We start from the raw sequence: 6591 nt of genomic DNA, 5'->3' as shown, positions 1-6591 counted from the left end.
TTTTCTCCACACCTTAGCCAACACTTCCTAGCTCTCGCTGTTTTGGTAATAGCTATCCTAATAAGTGTGAGGTGATACCAGCATGGGGTTTTCTGATTGACAGTTCCCTGATGGTTAGTGACGTCAAATTCTTTTGTTATACACACGTTGGCCATTTGTATATTCTCTTTAGAAAAATATTCCTTCAGATCCTCTTGCCTATTTGATAATTGGGCATTTGACCATTCTGTTTGATTGGTGTCCAACAATGTGAACTCCTTAATGTTTGGATGTCTGGCTTGCATATATTTAATCCAAGTCTGTAGACTTCTTTTTTTGTTTTGTTTTGTTTTGCTTTGATGGCCAGAGAAATTTCTAGTTAACGAAGTTGCTAAATTCAGTGCCAACATGTGACCCAGAATACACGTACTTTGAAGACATACCCTTAATAAATGAAATTGGCCAAAGAATTTCATGAATTCATTGCTTTTAATAGCTGAGTAGTACTTCATTGTGTAAATGTACCACATTTTCTGTATCCATTCCTCTGTTGAAGGACATCTGGGTTCTTTCCAGCTTCTGCTATTATAAATACGGCTGCTATGAATTTAGTGGAGCATGTGTCCTTATTATATGTTGGAGCATCTTCTGGTTATTTGCCCAGGAGTGGTATAATGGTAGTACTATTAGTACTACTTCCTCGGGTATTACTATGTCCAATTTTCTGAGGAATTGCCAAACTAATTTCCAGAGTGGTTATACCAGCTTGCAATCCCACCGTCAGTGGAGGAGTGTTCCTCTTTCTCCACATCCTCACCAACATGTGCTGTCACCTGAGTTTTTGATCTTAGCCATTCTGACTGGTGTGAGATGAAATCTCAGGGTTTTGGTTTGCATTTCCCTGATGTCTAAGGATGTTGAACATTTCTTTAGGTGCTTCTTGGCCATTCCAGGACAGTTGAAAATTATTTGTTTAGCTCTGTACCCCATTTTTAATAGGATTATTTGATTCTCTGGAGTCTAACTCCTTGAGTTCTTTGGATATTAGCCCTCTATCAGATGTAGGATTGATACAAGATCTTTTTCCAATCTCTTGATTGTCATTTTGTTCTATTAACAGTGTCCTTTGCCTTACAGAAGCTTTGTAATTTTATGAGATACCATTTGTCAATTCTTGGTCTTAGAGCATAAACCATTGGGGTTCTGTTCAGGAACTTTTTTCCTGTTCCCCTGTGTTCAAGGAACTTCCCCACTTTCTCCTCTATAAGTTTCAGTGTATCTAGTTTTATATAGAGGCCCTTGATTCACTTGGACTTGAGCTTTGTACAAGAATGTAAGAATGGGTCAATTTGCATCTTTCTATATGCTGACCTCCAGTTGAATCAGCACCATTTGTTTAAAATGCTGTCTTTTTTCCACTGAATGGTTCTAGCTCCTTTGTCAAATATCAAGTGATCATATATGTATGAATTCATGAAATTCTTAGGCAAATGGATGGAACTAGAAAATATCATCATGAGTGAGGTAACACAATCACAAAAGAACACATGGTATGTACTCACTGATAAGTGGATATTAGCTCAAAAGCTCAGAATACCCAAGATACAATTCACAGAACACATGAAGCTCAAGAAGAAGGAAGACAAAAGAGTGTGTCTTTCAGTCCTTCTTAGAAAGGGGAACAAAATACTCACAGGAGCAAATATGGAGACAAAGTGTAGAACAGAGATAGAAGGAAAGGCCACCCACAGACTGCCCCACCTGTGGATTCATCCCATATATGGTCACCAAATCTAGACAGTAAGTATTGTGGATGCTGGGAAGTGCTTGCTGAGAGGAGCCTGATATAGCTGTTTCCTGAGAGGCTCTGCCAGAGCCTGACAAATACAGAGGCAGATGCTCACAGCCAACCATTGGACTGAGCACAGGGACCCCAATGAAGGAGTTAGAGAAAGGATTGAAGGAGCTGAAGGGGTTTGCAACCCCATAAGAACAACCATATCAACCAACCAGATCCAGACCCCCTGTCCAGAGCTCCCAGGGACTAAACCACCAGCCAAAGACTACACCAGCCAAAGACTACACATGGAGGGACCCATGGTTCCAGCCACATCGGTAGCAGAGGACAGCCTTGACAGGCTTCAATGGGAGGAGAGGCCCTTGGTCTTGTGATGGTTTGATGCCACAGTGTAGGGGAATGTGAAAGCAAGGAGGTGGGAATGGGTGGGTGGGTGGGAGTCAGGAAAAAGAGATAACATTTGAAATTTAAATAAAGAAAATAGACAATTAAAAAAAGAATGAAAGAAAGAAATGAAATCAGTTTTTCCAGGGAGGTGACTGCACATCTAAATTCATAGCAGTATTATTCACACTGGCCAAGAATAGACGCATCCACAAGCAGAAGAAAGACAACCATATTGAGTAAATATACATATATTTATATTCAAAATATGTTTGTATATATATACAATGGCTTACTTTTCCATCTTAAAGTGGATGGGTGAAATGGGTGAAACCAGAGGACATGCTGTGAGACGTTAGCTTGGCATGGAATGAGATGGGCTACACTGAAGTGCTTATTGTTAACTCCCAGGTGCTTCCCTAGTAGACGGATTGGCCAAGGCTCCCACTCCTGCCCTCTGAAACTTCCTGACCTGTTCAGGCCCTTCACCAAACTGCAAAACGTGCAGGTGGGTGCTCCAAGACAGCATAGGGCAATAGGTTTAGTCTGCTGTCCGGGGCCAAGGCAACCTGAGTCACAGCAGAGCCTGTTAAATACCTCCACCAAACCGATAAACTCAGATCTCCAGCCTTTAAATGTTTACAAAGGTGAGAAATACCATGTGTTCTAGGGGATGCTGTTGTATCTTCTCTATCATTTTCTCCTGCTGCAAGTGGCACACGCATCCTTACACCCACATATCCACACATCCAACTTGATTTTGCTCCTTTTGCATAAGTACCAAGGAGTGGAATTTCTGGATCATGTAGCATTTCTATTTATATTTTGGGGGATCAACATCATCCCATCTCCCACAATGCCTGTAATACTGTCATTTGCAAAGATCCAGAATTTATAAGAGTCCCAGGTGCTGTCAGTGCTGGGACCATACTTTGGTTTAGAGTTCAGTCATTTCTGTGTCTGACTCAGCCAGAAAGCTTGTTTTCTAAGGAACTCAAACCTTCTGTTGAATCTTTTAGAAGGAAAACCATGGAATCATCACTTAACAAATAAAGCTTAATGAGCTTAAAGTACATACAAGACTTAAGAATGAAGACTTTCATAATCCCAAGTAATATAAACATTGAACAGTATCTGAGTTGGGGATGGTTGCAAAATTGAAAGGGAGGATAGAGAGATCTTATAATTCTGGATTTGTTTAATGGGGTGTGGTGGTTTGCATATTCATGACACATGGATTGAATGGTACTGTTAGGAGGTGTAGCCTTATTGGGGTACATATGGCCTTGTTGGAGGAAGTGTGTCACTGTGGTAGTGGCTGAGACCATCCTCCTAGCTGCCTGGAAACAAGTCTCCTGTTTGCCTTAGGAACAAGATGTAGAATTCTCAGTTCCTCCAGTGCCATACCTGCCTGGATACTTGCCATCATGATGATAATGGACTGAACCTCGGAACCAGGAAGCCAGTCCCAATTAAATGCTGTCCTTTATAAGAGTTGCCTTGGTCATGGTATCTCTTTAGATGCAATGGAGATGGAGAAACAGTTTTTGTTTTTATATATAACAAAGAAGATAATACAAATATTCTGAGATTTGTGACTAAATGAGTTCTTTTATTTGAAAAAATTCTCTTTACTACATTTAAAAGTGGCTTCACTTGAAGTTCTCACATAAGTTTCTTTTATGGTTTTGAGAAGAGGGTCTTACTCCATACCTTGAATTTGAGATCTTCTTGCTTTAGGCTCTCGAGTTCTAACCCAGCCTTTCCATACAGCGGTTCCTTCTGAGTTTGTTTTCTCTCTCATTTAGAATCTATTTCCCACAGTTGAGTCATCTCAAGCTTTTCAAATCAAACTCTCTACAATCTTTATATGCTAGAGAAAAGGTTTACCTGATGTTGTCACTCCTGATAGACATATATGTTAATTTATTGATTCAAAAGCTTACAATTGTGTCCAGAAGTGTTTTCAGACACTTGAGATAGAAAGACAAACAGACTGGACAAAGTTCTTGGTCTTGAGGACTTTATGTTAGAGTGAGTCCTAGAGAAGCAGTTTCCACACAATATGATAGATTTTTTTTTTTTTGGATATGCACTTTATAAAAAAAGTACCATTTAGTGATAATCATTGGATGGGAACAAAAACTATACTAATCAGCATGGTATTCTTGAAACAAACATTGAAAATATGTTTCAAATACATTTTTCTTGATGCTTACATTAAAAACCAGTTAGTTCAGGGTCATAATTGGAGACAGTGCCTTCCTGTGCTCTGGGCTGCCACCCTCTCTTAGTTCACAGGTTCTCATCAGAACAGGTCTGTTTCTGTGCTGCTTTCTCTTCTATTGGCTTATATGTCAGACTTGTAACAATCCTTACATGGCTACTATATCTTTGTTACGAGTTTCTTTTAAACCACACCACTTTCTTCTATATTCTGAGTTTGTATGTACATGTACAAGTGTATTTGTGAGTGTGCATACATGTGTGTATGTTTCTGGGAACAGTCTATAATCCTTTAAAATTGCCTTTAAAGTTCTGGTTTCTAATGTCAACTCCTGCAGACACACTGCCAGGCAATTTGTTGGAACAAGAGTGAGTTAAACTGATTAGTTGGAGGAGAACTGAAAATCGATATAACACTAAATCCTTAAATATGTCGATATGGTGCGAACATGATGCACCATTATGATAATGCAAGTTCTAATATCTTTCAATAATAATATGGGGTTGTAAATTGTGCACACTTATAGTACTTCTCTGAAGCAATTCTATGCATATGTGTATATAAGGTACTTTGTATCATTTCTTTTAGTGACCTCCCTTGTCCCTCTACTCCTTCCTGCTGGTCACATTCTTTAAAGTCAAAGACTTGTATATAATGAATATAATTATATAATTAAATTAGTGTAATATTAAGCATTTGCTTCTAGAATTACATTGCATGCCTATGTGTACTTACTGATTCTTTTACTTCCCAATATCTATATGTTTGTTTCTTATTTTACTTCCAAGGACTTCCAGTATTAAGTTTATTAAAAATAGAGAGAGCACAGAATCCAGTTATAGTATTTTACATGTATTGGTGTCTTGCCTGCTTGTATGTGTGTGCCTGTATAGTGACACACACACACACACACACACACACACACACACGGTGCCCACAGGAAGCCCACAAGCTTCCCTGGAGATGTAGTTACAGACAGCTGTGAACTGCCATAAGGGTGCCCAGAATTCAACCCTGGTGTTCTGGAAGAGAACTGGGATATCCCTCTTATCCCTTTGCCCGTCTCTCAGCTCCACCCAGTTTTAGATGTAAAGTTATCTAAGGCCAATGATTTACTTTGTCAAACTTAGGATTCTTAGATGGTATTGAATTTAGAAATTGTGTGGATACACTAGCCTTCATATTCCACCCTAGTCACCCTGTGGTTGTTATTTCATGGTGATACACTAGTTACAGTGACTGAATCAGTGCATGTGCAATTATTTGACACATTGCTAGAGAGATACCTGAGAGTTCTATATCTGGATGCACAGAGTCATTGAGTTACTCCTCCTGGCTGGAGCTTCTGAAACCTTAAAGCCCACCCCAAGTGACACACTTCCTCCAACAAGGCCACACCTCCTAATGGTGCCACTCCCTGTGGTCCTATGAGCGCCATTTTTATTCAAACCACTATACCTATTCAGTATACCATAGTAAATTTGTCCAACATGTGAAGTATTTTTATTCCTAACAGATTTTCAGTCTTTGGATGTTTCTAATAACCTTGATGGTTCTGACATGTGTAGTCTAGGTACAATGTAGAATGAACCTTAGCTGGATATATCTACGCATTTCATCACTTTTAAATTTGAGCTATGACCATCTGGGAGGGGGACCACTAAGGAAAAGAACAGCTGTTTCTAACCAATTGTATAAAGAGTATAACATTTAATGGAGGCTGGCTTATAGTTCAGAGTTTGAGTCCATTATTGTCATTGTGGGAAGCATTGTGGCAAACAGACAAATATGGTGCTGGAGAAGGTGCTTGGAGTTGTATATTTGAATCCTTGGGATCCAAATGTGACATATTTCCACCAATATGGTGGACTCATAGGCAACACCTCCCTATGAGTCTATGGGAGCCATTTCATTCAAACCACCACATTCTACTCCCTGGCTCCCATAGGTTTGTGGCTTATGTCATGATGCAAAGTTGTATTCATTCTAACTTCAAAAGCCCCCATCCATATTCTGTCACAGTCTCCACATTGTTTAAAAATCCAAAGATCAATATTTCTTTTTGGACTCGTGGCTATTTCTTAACTGTAACCCTTATAAAATCAAAATGAAAAACAGATCACATACTTCCAACATATCATGGCACAGGAGACACATCACTGTACCAACACCAATGGAAAAGAGCACAGTGAGGAAATAGCGG

This window comes from Apodemus sylvaticus, chromosome 23 (assembly GCF_947179515.1).
Source record: "Apodemus sylvaticus chromosome 23, mApoSyl1.1, whole genome shotgun sequence".
Classification (NCBI taxonomy): Eukaryota; Metazoa; Chordata; class Mammalia; order Rodentia; family Muridae; genus Apodemus; species Apodemus sylvaticus.
This window is presented reverse-complemented; position numbering follows the sequence as displayed.